Source organism: Crinia signifera, chromosome 11, assembly GCF_055691185.1.
Source record: "Crinia signifera chromosome 11, ASM5569118v1, whole genome shotgun sequence".
Classification (NCBI taxonomy): domain Eukaryota; kingdom Metazoa; phylum Chordata; class Amphibia; order Anura; family Myobatrachidae; genus Crinia; species Crinia signifera.
Window position 1 is genome coordinate 4825719 of NC_139227.1, and position 18522 is coordinate 4844240.

An 18522-nucleotide genomic window follows, 5' to 3' on the forward strand; every position below is an offset into this window, starting at 1 on the left:
GCCCATTTGGTTAGTTATTGATTGTTTGTGGTGGTTCTCTGGAGAACACAGTAATGGATTTTTCAGTTGATTATTATTAATCTTAAAACTAGATCCAGTAAACTCGAGTGCATTTATTTTAGAAATGAACAAAATAAGTACAGTATCTGCAAACATATCCCAAGTGAAAGTGACTTTTCCCATAGATTCTGGTAACTTTTCCCATGTACTATGGTAGATAAAATTAGGTTTTATATTCAGAAAAATATTTTTAAAAACAAATTATAATTTATCTAAATGTTGTACTTTATTATTATTATTATTATTATTATTATTATTATTATTATTATTATTATTATTATTATTTTATTCATTTTGTAGTTCTTCAATGTCATTCTCTGTAATGCTGTGATAGTAATATAGGTCAAGTCTATTTCTGGTTGTCTGATAATTGCACGAGCTGCGAATTTGCAGCACAGTGAACGGGTCTGAATTGGGCCCTTTGCACATGTGCAGGACCCATTCTGAAATAAGAATGGGTCCTGCAGGAAGGGAGCAGACGGTCAGTGATTGACATTCTGCTGCCAATCAGGGTGTTAGGAGTCCCAGAGGACTATAGTAATACCTGCTGGAGGAACAGACAATGGAGGCAGGATGGATGTGAAATAACTTGTATTTAGCATGACCAGAAACCAGGAATCAAATACAAGTTCAAGGCTTCAGGTTCAGTGAGCAGGTGCAGGTACAGGTATCAGGCATCGGGTATCAGATACAGGTATCAGGCATCGGGTATCAGGTACAGGTATCAGGCATCGGGTATCAGATACAGGTATCAGGCATCGGGTATCAGGTACAGGTATCAGGCATCGGGTATCAGGTACAGGTATCAGGCATCGGGTATCAGGTACAGGTATCAGGCATCGGGTATCAGGTACAGGTATCAGGCATTGGGTATCAGGTACAGGTATCAGGCATCGGGTATCAGGTACAGGTATCAGGCATCGTGTATCTCAGGTACAGGTATCAGGCATCGGGTATCAGGTACAGGTATCGGGTATTAGGTACAGGTATCAGGCATCGGGTATCAGGTACAGGTATCAGGCATCGGGTATCAGGTACAGGTATCAGGCACTGGGTATCAGGTACAGGTATCAGGCATCAGGTACAGGTATCAGGCATCGGGTATCAGGTACAGGTATCAGGCATCGGGTATCAGGTACAGGTATCAGGCATCGGGTATCAGGTACAGGCATCGGGTATCAGGTACAGGTATCAGGCATCGGGTATCAGGTACAGGTATCAGGCATCGTGTATCTCAGGTACAGGTATCAGGCATCGGGTATCAGGTACAGGTATCGGGTATTAGGTACAGGTATCAGGCATCGGGTATCAGGTACAGGTATCAGGCATCGGGTATCAGGTACAGGTATCAGGCACTGGGTATCAGGTACAGGTATCAGGCATCAGGTACAGGTATCAGGCATCGGGTATCAGGTACAGGTATCAGGCATCGGGTATCAGGTACAGGTATCAGGCATCGGGTATCAGGTACAGGTATCAGGCATCGGGTATCAGGTACAGGTATCAGGCTTCGGGTATCAGGTACAGGTATCAGGCATCGGGTATCAGGTACAGGTATCAGGCATCGGGTATCAGGTACAGGTATCAGGCATCGGGTATCAGGTACAGGTATCAGGCATTGGGTATCAGGTACAGGTATCAGGCATCGGGTATCAGGTATCGGGTATCAGGTACAGGTATCAGGCATCGGGTATCAGGTACAGGTATCAGGCATCGGGTATCAGGTACAGGTATCAGGCATCGTGTATCTCAGGTACAGGTATCAGGCATTGGGTATCAGGTACAGGTATCGGGTATTAGGTACAGGTATCAGGCATCGGGTATCAGGTACAGGTATCAGGCATCGGGTATCAGGTACAGGTATCAGGCATCAGGTATCAGGTACAGGTATCAGGCATCGGGTATCAGGTACAGGTATAGGGTATCAGGTACAGGTATCAGGCATCGGGTATCAGGTACAGATATCAGGCATCGGGTATCAGGTACAGGTATCAGGCATCGGGTATCAGGTACAGGTATCAGGCATCGGGTATCAGGTACAGGTATCAGGCATCGGGTATCAGGTACAGGTATCAGGCATCAGGTATCAGGTACAGGTATCGGGTATCAGGTACAGGTATCAGGCATCAGGTATCAGGTACAGGTATCGGGTATCAGGTACAGGTACAGGTATCAGGCATCGGGTATCAGGTACAGGTATCGGGTATCAGGTACAGGTATCAGGCATCGGGTATCAGGTACAGGTATCGGGTATCAGGTACAGGTACAGGTATCAGGCATCGGGTATCAGGTACAGGTACAGGTATCTGGTATCAGGTACAGGTATCAGGCATCGGGTATCAGGTACAGGTATCAGGCATCGGGTATCAGGTACAGGTATCAGGCATCGGGTATCAGGTACAGGTATCAGGCATCGGGTATCAGGTACAGGTATCAGGCATCGGGTATCAGGTACAGGTATCAGGCATCGGGTATCAGGTACAGGTATCAGGCATTGGGTATCAGGTACAGGTATCAGGCATCGGGTATCAGGTATCGGGTATCAGGTACAGGTATCAGGCATCGGGTATCAGGTACAGGTATCAGGCATCGGGTATCAGGTACAGGTATCAGGCATCGTGTATCTCAGGTACAGGTATCAGGCATTGGGTATCAGGTACAGGTATCGGGTATTAGGTACAGGTATCAGGCATCGGGTATCAGGTACAGGTATCAGGCATCGGGTATCAGGTACAGGTATCAGGCACTGGGTATCAGGTACAGGTATCAGGCATCAGGTACAGGTATCAGGCATCGGGTATCAGGTACAGGTATCAGGCATCGGGTATCAGGTACAGGTATCAGGCATCGGGTATCAGGTACAGGTATCAGGCATCGGGTATCAGGTACAGGTATCAGGCTTCGGGTATCAGGTACAGGTATCAGGCATCGGGTATCAGGTACAGGTATCAGGAATCGGGTATCAGGTACAGGTATCAGGCATCGGGTATCAGGTACAGGTATCAGGCATCAGGTATCAGGTACAGGTATCAGGCATCGGGTATCAGGTACAGGTATAGGGTATCAGGTACAGGTATCAGGCATCGGGTATCAGGTACAGATATCAGGCATCGGGTATCAGGTACAGGTATCAGGCATCGGGTATCAGGTACAGGTATCAGGCATCGGGTATCAGGTACAGGTATCAGGCATCGGGTATCAGGTACAGGTATCAGGCATCAGGTATCAGGTACAGGTATCGGGTATCAGGTACAGGTATCAGGCATCAGGTATCAGGTACAGGTATCGGGTATCAGGTACAGGTACAGGTATCAGGCATCAGGTATCAGGTACAGGTATCGGGTATCAGGTACAGGCATCGGGTATCAGGTACAGGTATCGGGTATCAGGTACAGGTACAGGTATCAGGCATCGGGTATCAGGTACAGGTACAGGTATCTGGTATCAGGTACAGGTATCAGGCATCGGGTATCAGGTACAGGTATCAGGCATCGGGTATCAGGTACAGGTATCAGGCATCGGGTATCAGGTACAGGTATCAGGCATCGGGTATCAGGTACAGGTATCAGGCATCGGGTATCAGGTACAGGTATCAGGCATCGGGTATCAGGTACAGGTATCAGGCATCGGGTATCAGGTACAGGTATCAGGCATTGGGTATCAGGTACAGGTATCAGGCATCGGGTATCAGGTATCGGGTATCAGGTACAGGTATCAGGCATCGGGTATCAGGTACAGGTATCAGGCATCGGGTATCAGGTACAGGTATCAGGCATCGTGTATCTCAGGTACAGGTATCAGGCATTGGGTATCAGGTACAGGTATCGGTTATTAGGTACAGGTATCAGGCATCGGGTATCAGGTACAGGTATCAGGCATCGGGTATCAGGTACAGGTATCAGGCACTGGGTATCAGGTACAGGTATCAGGCATCAGGTACAGGTATCAGGCATCGGGTATCAGGTACAGGTATCAGGCATCGGGTATCAGGTACAGGTATCAGGCATCGGGTATCAGGTACAGGTATCAGGCATCGGGTATCAGGTACAGGTATCAGGCTTCGGGTATCAGGTACAGGTATCAGGCATCGGGTATCAGGTACAGGTATCAGGCATCGGGTATCAGGTACAGGTATCAGGCATCGGGTATCAGGTACAGGTATCAGGCTTCGGGTATCAGGTACAGGTATCAGGCATCGGGTATCAGGTACAGGTATCAGGCATCAGGTACAGGTATCAGGCATCGGGTATCAGGTACAGGTATCAGGCATCAGGTATCAGGCATCGGGTATCAGGTACAGGTATAGGGTATCAGGTACAGGTATCAGGCATCGGGTATCAGGTACAGATATCAGGTATAGGGTATCAGGTACAGGTATCAGGCATCGGGTATCAGGTACAGGTATCAGGCATCGGGTATCAGGTACAGGTATCAGGCATCAGGTATCAGGTACAGGTATCAGGCATCGGGTATCAGGTACAGGTATCGGGTATCAGGTACAGGTATCAGGCATCGGGTATCAGGTACAGGTATCGGGTATCAGGTACAGGTATCAGGCATCGGGTGTCAGGTATCAGGCATCGGGTATCAGGTACAGGTATCAGGCATCGGGTATCAGGTACAGGTATCAGGCATCGGGTATCAGGTACAGGTATCAAGCATCGGGTATCATGTACAGGTATCAGGCATCGGGTATCAGGTACAGGTATCAGGCATCGGGTATCAGGTACAGGTATCAGGCATCGGGTATCAGGTACAGGTATCAAGCATCGGGTATCATGTACAGGTATCAGGCATCGGGTATCAGGTACAGGTATCAGGCATCGGGTATCAGGTACAGGTATCAGGCAAGGTACAAATACATGCAAGACAAGACCCCTGACAGGCAAGGCTAGGAAGGCTATAACTGGCCCTGAAGCTCAGGGCAAACACAGCTTTAAAGTAAGAGCAGGCCAATCCCAGCAGCACACAGAGACAGGCCCCTCAATCCTCAATATAGTATGTGCTGCAGCTGGGAATGGTATTCTGAGAACAGCCTGACCCAGCTGATTACACCAGCTGGGACTGCTCTCAGAAACCACACCTCTGGCCATTCCGTGGTACTGCGGGCAGAATATAGCAACAGCACCTCTGGCCACACATAGGTACTGCAAGCCAAACATAACAGCAGCACCCCTGGCCATCAAGAGGTTCTACAGATAGAACATGACAGCAGCACCTCTGACCACACAGAGGTACTGCAAACCGCACATAACAGCAGCACTTCTGGTAAACCAGAGTTACAGCATGCCAGAATGATATAAATGGTTGTCCTCACATTGGGAACATGAAAGGGGTAGTAACGGGCGGCCTCTATTTGTGAAAATGGAGGTGTGATGCTGCTGTTTAGAGGTGGGAAGAGACTAGGGATCTCCATGGTAGAAAATGCAGAAATGTATCGCTGTGCGCTGGATATACCCTATGTGTGTAGACATATTTTACTATTTCGAGCTGCAGTGAGATGTGGCTACTTATCCACACATGAAAAATTGGCCAGACACTGCACTAAACTAGTAAAGAACAGTTTAATAATTAATGCATAAGAATATAATACTGTAATAATAATAATAATAATAATAATAACAACAGTTACATACAACAAAAATAAATAACAAAAACAGGAGAAATATTCTGTAGATGCTGAGGGGAGACCCCCTGATGATGATAATGCTGCTAATTAAAGCAGCTATAGTCCCAAAGGGTGAGGTTATTTGCATTAGAGAAATAATGTGTAAGATGCAGTTCAGGCAGAGGCTCCAAAAGGTTTTAAGCAAGCAGAAAGGAGAGTTGTTAGTTTGTTAGCCTAGCCTGCTTAGGCTGGAATAATTGCAGCATTAAGCAAATATGAGCAGATGAATTAGGTGTTATAGTTAACACTCCTTTACATGATATTTGTGGTTATAGTAACGTTAGCACCATTATAAAATGAATACAGTTGGCCACCTGTTGTTTGGAGATAATAGTAGGCTCCTGGCTCCCGGCTTTCACTGGTTAGCACTCCAGACTGGCCATATCAGGGTCCGCCTACCGGAACATGGTCTCCAACAAGATTTCCAACAACTGGTACCAGAAAGAAAATGACCCAACATGTTTGACCGCCTCCTAGACCGCAGCGGCTTCCTCAGGGATAGGGTGGAGATTTCCTGGCTTCTGCGTCAGTCGACTTGTGCAGCACCATGGGAGCCGCAAGCCACGGTGGAAATGTGATCCGTTGATGCATCTTATTATTAATGTCCTGTATTTATATGGTGCCACAAGGGATGGGCAGCGCCCAATTACAGAGTACATAAACTATAAAAGCAAAACAGGAAACAGTGACTTATAAATGAATAAAACAAAAGACAAGTAAAAGTACAGGTCAAGTCTCCCTTGTCCGTGTATTCCAGAACCCAAAATATTACGAAAACCGTGTTTTTTTTTGAATATTTTGCCCACTAGTGCAATGCACCCCTGGGACTGGAGATGCCGCTGAAGAGGATCCTGAAAGCCGCCGTGGACGCCAGTGGACGCCGTGGATGTCGGGAGACCAGGTAAGTATGGAATTTTTTTTTTCAAAAATCCGCAAATATCCCTTATCCAAAATGCTTGGTCCCGAGCATTTCGGAAAATGGATACTCAACCTGTACTGGGTACAAAACAGAGCAGCATCAGCATACAACACTGAAATAGGTACATGACTGACCCCCAGAGTCACTCGTAGAATTATACACCTGCAATGGTTTTTTATTTACTGCTCACTCTGTATGATTCTCTTCATCATAATTCCTCTGGTCTACCACATGGTCCCTTGTTACAGTTCTTCACATAACTTCTGGATTACATTTACAAAGACAAAATAACAGCTACTCCTAAGAACATGTATCAACTTTGGGCCCAACGTAATTTTTACAGATGCAACTTCCTTTGGAGCAGTCGCGGTTCCAGAGGTCCGGCTGCATTCCAAACTTCACATAGGGTAACTACAGCCACTGGCAGTGAGTCCTGGCCAGCAGTGTTTGGCAGTGTCTGGACTGGCAGTTGGTGTGGCTCTCCTATTTGAATTTTGGACTGTGCTGCATCCCTACCTATGGAGCCACCGCTCTCTTAAGGTGCCCATACACGGTACAATTGCCAGGTGCGATGAGATGCGCGCTCCCGCACACAGCTTAAGAAAGTATGTGCTGCACATACTTTTTGTACTAGATTGCATCTCATTGCATCGCAAAATGTATGTGATGCGATGAGACCTAGTCCAACTTGTATACAATAACTGTACAGTGTATGGGCTCCTTTCATGTGTAAAAGGTTGTATAACAAGGCTTTCCACAGCTTGCACAGACAGAGGTGCAGTGTAAATACATTCCTAGTAAAGTACAAACTACGATGAAACTTTTTTGAACAGTAGTGAAGAAACAAACAGTCATGCTGGCAATTCTAGAAGATCTATGTAGCAGGAGTCGGCAATTCTGAGTTGGTAGGCAAAATATGGTATTTAATTTCAATGAAGAGGAGAAGGAATATATTTTTTTATTATTTATACAATAAACTGGTGACTGAAGTCTTTGATTAAAATAAATGCAATTAAATAAATGTCCCCAATGTTTCTATTATTAGTAGTAGGAGATTTCAGTTTTATAGTTCTAATAGAATGAATAAACTTTTTCTGATTATTAAAAATAACCTTTAATAAAAAGTATATGTCTACGGATGCATGGAGATTAGAACATTGAAATTTCCATTCTACTCCTGTACTAATCAAACCATTCTAAACTCGAATTTTTATATATCCATACCACTTTTGACATTTTGAGAACAAAATTGATATCATCATAACGTGTCCCTATAGAGCTTCACGTTAGACCATTTTCATGAATTAAGATCTTTTTTAAAACTTGTGTAATATATTCAGATAAAATTTTGTGGAAGATCCAACGTTCTTATACGAGGATGCTTAATAGACATAGTTTCCCTTAATAAAAAATAATGCAGAAAGACAAAAAAAGGTGCAAATAAAATAACAAATTTTAGCACAATCAAAGTATTACCATCTTTGCTTACCACTTTATTTAAACTGCTCATTTCTAGTTAAAACATGGATTCGGCCCTTCAGCTGTTGTTGAACTACACATCCCAGCATGTCCTGCTACACTTTTGCTAGTTGGCCATGCTGGAGCGACAAAGGTTCCCCATCCCTGGGTTAAATCATTTGTAACTTAGAAAATATACTTAATATAATCCCACATTTTAACCCAACCATGTTACAACCAAATAACTCTAAAAATAGATTTGAGTAGTGGAAATATTCTAGGAAATACCTATTTATTTCAAATAACTACAATCAATCCTCCATTAACCTCCCACAAGGCCTAGAAACAAAACTAGAAGCATGTAATTTATTTGTCTCTTTTTTCAATAAAATTAAAAAACTTCCAAGATTTATAATTTTTTCGAACAATAAAGTGTCAATGCCTGCAAGGGATTAAAAACTGCTCCAACTGAATCTTTTTCTTATTTATTCAGAGATATAAGAAGAAAATGTGTGCGCCGACCCCCATGTTATGGTTATGTATCGGTAACTTTATTTTGGTTGTGGTCTTGCTAAAACTGCTTTCCGTATTTTGAATTTTTTTATAAAAACTGCTAAAATCACAGAAATTGGGCATTTTCTATTACTACAGTTTTATTAAACCGAATAACATTAATTTCCAGTGTTTCATATCACAGCTCAAAATATTGTTTTCATCCAGTTTAGGAAAAAGACTGCACTTAGCGTATCTACATATAAAACATTGGGGCAGATGTACTAAGCCTTGAAAATAGATAATTGCAAGGGTGATGTAGAGAGATAAACGTCCAGCCAATCAGCTCCTTACTGATGTTTTTCAAACACAGCCTGTAACATGGCAGTTAGCAGGTGATTGGCTGGACGTTTATCTCTCTTTATCACCCTTGGATTTATCTCTTTTGAAGGCTTAATATTGTACATCTGCCCCATTGCCAAAGAATAGTGGCAGAAAAGGGTAATGGTGCTATATGGTATTGTCCTTGGGTGCTCCCACCCACCCTTATATTGATATTAAAAAGCACAAGAACAGTTTAACAAACTAAGAACTTCATCCTTAGGGACTGTCACTTTTGTTTGCTTGGTCCATTACAAACCAATTTTTGGAAGGCTACCTCAAATCAAAGCCATCTTCTCTTCACATGTCACTCACAGCTCTCTTATACTCAAACACTCAGTGACCATCTTCGTCGGCATAATCATCTCCATCATTGGCATCTAGCCTCTAGTTGTATGTTGATTGAGTCCTCACCACTTATATTTAAGCTGTAATGTGTATTGAACTGTGGCTCTCTTTATTTGTACTTATTTTTGGTATTTATTCAATGTTATGCCAAGTTTTATCTCCATGTACTGTTCCTTTGTATGGTGCTGCGAAACACTTGTGGCGCCTTATAAATAAAATTATAATAATAATAATAATAATACATCCCTAATAAGGCGGTTGGAAATGAGGGTGTTCAATACATTATAATTTAGTAAAATAAATTTCATGAACTAGACCCAAATGATATTACATGAAGGAGGTGCCTAGATGTTTAATGTCTCTACTGCTACTAACTTTGGCCTCACAAAATAAGCAGATGCCTTCAAAAATGTTGTCAGGTCAGGATGTGAGTAAAAATAATCCCAAATACAAGAGGTGGCTTTTTTTTTGGTCATATGCCTAGGCATCATATGGCATTCTTTTTTTTATCACGGGCATGCTGTCCACTGGTGACTGACTTAGACAAACAACATCGTCAGCATCCTTATCCTCATCATCCTCAATTACGTGCCTACAAACTGGGTGTCCACCCCTGAGAAAATTGCTAAAATAGGACAAATATTGCTCAGTGTGTATGCACTGCGATTTAAGCCCAGCTTTTTTCACCATCATCGGTGTCCATACATGATGTGCAAAATTTCCCAGTGTGTATGGACCTTTAGTGTCGAAGAGTAGTAGTACAGAAATATCACACTCATCCTGTTCTACTTCCAATCAGTCATCCTCATTTTCTATTATGTCCTCATCACTATCTTTATTTGTACTGCTTGCCACATGTGCAGATAGTACAGAAATGGTAGAAGGAGGCTAAATAGGCTTCTCTACAAGGACAGCTTCTGAAATCTCAATCACACATATAGCTTACATAGACACCACTGACTCAAGGATTTGTCTTTGATGGTGTTTGCAAAAACAGTTGTATTTTCCATCTTGGTAAGTTACTAAACACAAAACACTGAAGTGTTTGCTTAAATAGAACTGGGAAACATGATAAAACATGATAGAATGGTCATGTACGAACAAATATACCATCCGGCAAACTTGGAAAGACTTTCCATAGGCACATCTACACCACTAATTGGTGGACGTAGATCACCTTTTGGGAAGCGTGTTTGGAGAATCATTCATGGCTCAGTCAGATCTGCGCAGTGCTTCTTTGTGCAAAAGCTATTTAAAGAGTTCAATACAAAATACAAAGAACACTGCTTAGCCATCCCCAGAATCTATGGGCCGATTCTGGTTCTAAGAATAAAGGGGGAAACTTGTGCATGGATCCCCACACTCTTTGTTTTTTTTTTAAATATAACTCTTTAATTAGCCTATACCTAAATAAACACTGCCACTGCATGGATCTGATTGACTCATGTGGACTTCCTGTTTGTCAGTGTTTGGCTGCTGGCAAACCTGGCAGCCAAACATGAATGCATAAACCATTGGAAAATCTGAATCAAGCAAACATAGGAGCCTGTAAGATTATCAGAACTGTGTAAAAATATACCCGTGTACATTCATAACCAGCCAAGTTTAAACTCGACCAAAACACAAATCTTAGTAAATTTACCCAAATTTATATGCTCATGGAGAGATGGGTAGACAGTGTATGCGTCTCTCACCTGCATGACTGTTGTCTCTGGAGACGGGTGCTGGACAGCTCCGCAGCGGTGTTTGTGGCTTGTCTATATGCTCATGGAGAGATGGGTGGACAGTGTATGCGTCTCTCACCTGCATGACCATTGTCTCTGGAGACGGGTGCTGGACAGCTCCGCAGCGGTGTTTGTGGCTTGTCTATATGCTCATGGAGAGATGGGTGGACAGTGCATGCGTCTCTCACCTGCTTGACCATTGTCTCCGGAGACGGGTGCTGGATGGCTCCGAGCTGGAATTTGTGGCTGGTCTATATGCTCATGGAGAGATGGATGGACAGTGCATTCGTCTCTCACCTGCATGACCATGGTCTCCGGAGACGGGTGCTGGACGGCTCCGCAGCGGTGTTTGTGGCTTGTCTATATGCTCATGGAGAGATGGGTGGACAGTGCATGCGTCTCTCACCTGCATGACCGTTGTCTCCGGAGACGGGTGCTGGACGGCTCCGCAGCGGTGTTTGTGGCTTGTCTATATGCTCATGGAAAGATGGGTGGACAGTGCATGCATCTCTCACCTGCATGACAGTTGTCTCCGGAGACGGGTACTGGACGGCTCCGCAGTGGTGTTTGTGGCTTGTCTATATGCTCATGGAGAGATGGGTGGACCGTGCATGCGTCTCTCACCTGCATGACCGTTGTCTCAAGAGATGGGTGCTGGACAGCTCTGCAGCGGTGTTTGTGGCTTGTCTATATGCTTATGGAGAGATGGGTGGACAGTGCATGCGTCTCTCACCTGCATGACCGTTGTCTCCAGAGGCGGGTGCTGGACAGCTCCGAAGTGGTGTTTGTGGCTTGTCTATATGCTCATGGAGAGATGGGTGGACAGTGTATGCATCTCTCACTTGCATGACCGTTGTCTCTGGAGATGGGTGCTGGAAGGCTCCACAGTGGTGTTTGTGGCTTGACTATATGCTCATGGAGAGGTGGGTGGACATTGCAAGCGTCTCTCACCTGCATGACCGTTGTCTCCAAAGACAGGTGCTGGACAGCTCCGCAGCGGTGTTTGTGGCTTGTCTATATGCTCATGGAGAGATGGGTGGACAGTGCATGCGTCTCTCACCTGCATGACCGTTGTCTCCGGAGACGGGTGCTGGACGGCTCCACAGTGGTGTTTGTGGCTTGTATATATGCTCATGGAGAGGTGGGTGGACAGTGCATGCATCTCTCACCTGTATGACCATTGTCTCCGAAAACGGGTGCTGGACAGCTCCACAGTGGTGTTTGTGGCTTGTATATATGCTCATGGAGAGATGGGTGGACAGTGCATGCATCTCTCACCTGCATGACCGTTGTCTCCGGAGACGGGTGCTGGACGGCTCCACAGTGGTGTTTGTGGCTTGTATATATGCTCATGGAGAGGTGGGTGGACAGTGCATGCATCTCTCACCTGCATGACCATTGTCTCCGGAGACAGGTGCTGGATGGCTCCACAGTGGTGTTTGTGGCTTGTCTATATGCTCATGGAGAGGTGGGTGGACAGTGCATGCGTCTCTCACCTGCATGACCGTTGTCTCCGGAGACGGGTGCTGGATGGCTCCGCAGCGGTGTTTGTGGCTTGTCTATATGCTCATGGAGAGATGGGTGGACAGTGCATGCATCTCTCACCTGTATGACCGTTGTCTCCGGAGACGGGTGCTGGATGGCTCCACAGTGGTGTTTGTGGCTTTTATATATGCTCATGGAGAGGTAGGTGGACAGTGCATGCATCTCTCACCTGTATGACCGTTGTCTCCGGAGACGGGTGCTGGACGGCTCCACAGTGGTGTTTGTGGCTTGTCTATATGATCATGGAGAGATGGTTGGACAGTGTATGCGTCTCTTACCTGCATGACCGCTGTCTCCGGAGACGGGAGCTGGACAGCTCCGCAGCGGTGTTTGTGGCTTTTCTATATGATCATGGAGAGGTGGGTGGACAGTGTATGCGTCTCTCACCTGCATGACCGTTGTCTCCGGAGACGGGTGCTGGACAGCTCAGCAGCGGTGTTTGTGGCTTGTCTATATGATCATGGAGAGGTGGGTGGACAGTGCATGCATCTCTCACCTGTATGACTGTTGTTTCTGGAGACGGGTGCTGGACGGCTCCACAGCGGTGTTTGTGGCTTGTCTATATGCTCATGGAGAGGTCGGTGGACAGTGCATGCATCTCTCACCTGCATGACCATTGTATCCAGAGAAGGGTGCTGGACGACTCCACAGTAGTGTTTGTGGCTTGTCTATATGCTCATGGAGAGATGGGTGGACAGTGCATGCGTCTCTCACCTGCATGACCATTGACTCCGGAGACGGGTGCTGGACGGCTCCGCAGCGGTATTTGTGGCTGGTCTATATGCTCATGGAGAGATGGATGGACAGTGCATGCGTCTCTCACCTGCATGACCATGGTCTCCGGAGACGGGTGCTGGATGGCTCCGCAGTGCTGTTTGTGGCTTGTCTATATGCTCATGGTGAGATGGGTAGACAGTGCATGCATCTCTCACCTGCATGACCGTTGTCTCCGGAGACGGGTGCTGGACAGCTCCACAGTGGTGTTTGTGGCTTGTCTATATGATCATGGAGAGATGGGTGGACAGTGCATGCGTCTCTCACCTGCATGACCGTTGTCTCCGGAGACGGGTGCTGGACAGCTCCACAGTGGTGTTTGTGGCTTGTCTATATGCTCATGGAGAGGTGGGTGGACAGTGCATGCGTCTCTCACCTGCATGACCGTTGTCTTTTGAGACGGGTGCTGGACGGCTCCGCATCGGTGTTTGTGGCTTGTCTATATGCTCATGGTGAGATGGGTGGACAGTGCATGCATCTCTCACCTGCATGACCATTGTCTCCGGCGACGGGTGCTGGACGGCTCTGCAGCGGTGTTTGTGGCTTGTCTATATGCTCATGGAGAGATGGGTGGACAGTGCATGCGTCTCTCACCTGCATGACCGTTGTCTCCAGAGGCGGGTGCTGGAAGGCTCCGCAGCGGTGTTTGTGGCTGGTCTATATGCTCATGGAGAGATGGATGGACAGTGCATGCGTCTCTCACCTGCATGACCATGGTCTCCGGAGACGGGTGCTGGATGGCTCCGCAGTGCTGTTTGTGGCTTGTCTATATGCTCATGGTGAGATGGGTAGACAGTGCATGCATCTCTCACCTGCATGACCGTTGTCTCCGGAGACGGGTGCTGGACAGCTCCACAGTGGTGTTTGTGGCTTGTCTATATGATCATGGAGAGATGGGTGGACAGTGCATGCGTCTCTCACCTGCATGACCGTTGTCTCCGGAGACGGGTGCTGGACAGCTCCACAGTGGTGTTTGTGGCTTGTCTATATGCTCATGGAGAGGTGGGTGGACAGTGCATGCGTCTCTCACCTGCATGACCGTTGTCTTTTGAGACGGGTGCTGGACGGCTCCGCATCGGTGTTTGTGGCTTGTCTATATGCTCATGGTGAGATGGGTGGACAGTGCATGCATCTCTCACCTGCATGACCATTGTCTCCGGCGACGGGTGCTGGACGGCTCTGCAGCGGTGTTTGTGGCTTGTCTATATGCTCATGGAGAGATGGGTGGACAGTGCATGCGTCTCTCACCTGCATGACCGTTGTCTCCAGAGGCGGGTGCTGGACGGCTCGGCAGCGGTGTTTGTGGCTTGTCTATATGCTCATGGTGAGATGGGTGGACAGTGCATGCGTCTCTCACCTGCATGACCATTGTCTCCAGAGACGGGTGCTGGAAGGCTCCGCAGCGGTGTTTGTGGCTGGTCTATATGCTCATGGAGCGATGGGTGGACAGTGCATGCATCTCTCACCTGCATGACCGTTGTCTCCGGAGACGGGTGCTGGACGGCTCCACAGTGGTGTTTGTGGCTTGTCTATATGCTCATGGTGAGATGGGTGGACAGTGCATGCATCTCTCACCTGCATGACCGTTGTCTCCGGAGACGGGTGCTGGACGGCTCCGCAGCGGTGTTTGTGGCTTGTATATATGCTCATGGAGAGATGGGTGGATAGTGCATGCGTCTCTCACCTGCATGACCTTTGTCTCCGGAGATGGGTGCTGGACGGCTCCGCAGCGGTGTTTGTGGCTTGTCTATATGCTCATGGTGAGATGGGTGGACAGTGCATGCATCTATCACCTGCATGACCTTTGTCTCCGGAGATGGGTGCTGGACGGCTCTGCAGCGGTGTTTGTGGCTTGTCTATATGCTCATGGTGAGATGGGTGGACAGTGCATGCATCTCTCACCTGCATGACCATTGTCTCTGGAGACGGGTGCTGGACGGCTCTCTTCCTGATGGTTCTCCAGCACTTCACTGTCGACATGAACACTAAAATAGTGCGCCACTGCGCTCGCCATGCTTTAGCTTGGTGCCTTGCTACGCTCGGCAAACTATTTGATTCTCCCACCATGCCCTTGTGGATGGTAGGGCAAGAAATACTGAATGTTGGCTAAAAAAATGGGAAAAACCCCATGTCGACCTTACCCATGTCAACCTAATGACCCTGTCGACCTTCAGTCATGTCAATCTTCATGCATGTCGACCTAGGAGTGTCGACCTAATGCTTGTCTATCCAGTGACCGTACCCTGGCTATGGTAGTTGCATAACTCATAACCTAGAACAAATCTCCTAACGTACCAAAGCCTGTAACCAATGTTATTAATTTAGCAACTGTCTTCGGGAGATAGATAGATAGATAGATAGATAGATAGATAGATAGATAGATAGATAGATAGATAGCAAAACGAGGCACCTTGGTACAAAGCTGTGCCCAGATGAAATGAGCATGTGGAGACCTTTGGTAATGGAAAGCAGCACAGCAGTGGAAAAGTTCCTGACACAATTATTGTGGGAGCTGGTACTCACCAACCTAATGAAGTTGAATTGAGGATTTTCAGCCTTTGGCAGTGCCTGCAGGCAGCTTGGGATCCGTTTCTATGGAAGAACAGAAGGCTGAATAACAGTGTGCAGGAGGGGGAATGGCAGACAATGAGAGCCCCAGCAGATAATAAGATGATATTCAAAATCAGTAGCAGTCCTATATTATTCCCATTTATTCCTGAGAAGCTGACATATTTCAAAGGTATGACACTTTCATGCAAACATTCATATCCACGTTAAAGTAAATGCAATATATGGTAACAGCTGTAATAAAACGGAAACTTCGAAAACTGTTCCTCTTTCATTTAAAAACGAAAGTGCTTCTTCACAGCAAAATCATCAACATTTTCATTTGTACACTGTCAGTAATCTTTCTAAAAACTATTCCAAAAATAGATAGGCAAGTGTACAATTGTCCATTGTGAGTAAAACCAAACTGCAAAATTGTCAAACACCCTGAAAATATTAATAAAATGCCAATTTTGTAAAAAGAAACGAAATTCTCTCAAAATAGTTTGAGCCTCAAAATATAATAAAACTATTTATATATTATCAGTTTTCAGCAGGAAAGTTCAGAATATATTATAGAAGATTATATAGGCACATTCCTAACAACTGACAACGAAACGAGTTTTATAAGACCAATTGAACCCCTTAACAAAGACGTAACTCTGGGAGGCAATGGAGTCATCTGCCGCCGGGCTCCTGCTCCCAGTTAATTGAAAGCCACTCATATCACTTCTGTGGCTGACTCCCCCTCCTAACAGGGCCATAGACTCACACTCTCTTTATTTTAAACATAATTTCCATAACATACTTACATATTTTGCATATACATGCTTACATATTTTTACATAAGATGGAGTGTGTGTGTGTGTGTGTGTGTGGGGGGGGGGGGGGGGGGACCTATATCTTGCCTATGGACAACTGGGATGAACTAATGCTACTGCCCCTTAAAACAATGGTTTATCCCATCTATATCTTTATTTAATCATAGCAATGGTATATCCAAGTAACACGTCCAGTTAGGAACCTATACACATATATTTGAACACTGAGACTAACTTTTGAGCTTAGGAAAAATAATTTATTTGCATGAGGGGGTTTCCAGAGAGACTGATGTGACCCATTGTATATAGGGGCCATTAATCTACTGTAGAAACATAGGGTGACATTTAATGAGATGCGAAAATTTGATTTTTGAGATTTTTTTTGCCAAAAACAGCCGAAATCGCACTTTTTCCAGAATTCGCATATGTAATGAGATGCGAAAAACTGCAAAAAACGCTGATTTTGCTACAAATTCTCACTTTCTAAAAGTGCGATTTTTAGTTGTGCCGGAACTCGCATCCAGATGTTTTACCATTGAAAAGTATACAATTTACATATTTAATGAGATGCGAATTCAGGAAAATGTGTCTAAAAATCCCCAAACATTTAGCACAGGTTCTGATATGCGAATTGGCCAGAACCCTGCACAGATAATTAAGATCTGTGCATGGTCTTGTGTTAAAAAATGTGTTAAAGTGTTTTTTTTTTTTTTTTGCGGCGTGGGGTCCCCCATCCTGAGCATAACCAGCCCAGGGCTCCTTGAGCCGGACCTGTTTACAAAATACGGGGGTCAAAAAGCGTAGGGGTTCCCCGTATTTCTGAAACCAGTCCCGGACTCTTGGACCGGTCCTGGTTCCAAAAATACAGGGGACAAAAAATCTGGGGGTCACTCGCATTTTGAAACCAGCACCGGGCTCCAACAGCCCACAGTGTCATGCCACAGCCGGGGGACACTTTTTACATAAGGTCCCCCGGCCATACTATGAGCACCGTGGTTGGTCAGCCTTGGACAGGGTACCTGGAGGAGTGGGGACCCCCCAATAAAGCCCCCCCCAGGCTTCACTTGTCCAGGGCTGAAGCCCGGGTCTGTCACCGGCGTCCATGGCCAGTGGACCCAGGCCTGATAGGGTTAATTCACACATACGTAACATTGCTTTATGCAGGAGAACTACAAGTGCCAGCAGACCTCCCCCGCATGCTGGGACTTGTAGTCCACCTGTAAAAAGAATGTTAAAAGAAAACACACAGAGAAGTATAACTTTATTTCACACACATACACACACCTCACTTTTACACCAAAATACTTACCAATCCAGGATCCAGCGCTGGTCTGTCTCCTGCATAACCAGCTCACCCCGCACTGACACGCGGCTTTCTCCGACGCAGCTATCACCTTCTGTTCCAGCGCTAAAGAGGCTGATAGCGTGATTCGCCGATGCGTCTCCATGGAGACGCATAGCTCTCCCTGATATGTCATTAACGCTCAAGGTGTCCAGTATCTGGATGTACATATTAAAATTGAGGATGGCTTGATTAGCACATTCCTATATAAAAAATCAACACACAGAAATAATATTCTGTTATCATCCAGCCATCATCCTGAGCCCCTAAAGAGAGGGTTGCCTTTCTCTCAAATGTTGCGAGTTAGGCACATCTCATTGGTCACGACAGACCCTACACTGCCATCCTTGCACCATAATTCTCTGAAGTGCGCATACAAGCGAGGTAAAAATATAAAGACCACCTAGTTAAAATTTATGTCAGATATCCACCTATATCTTCCA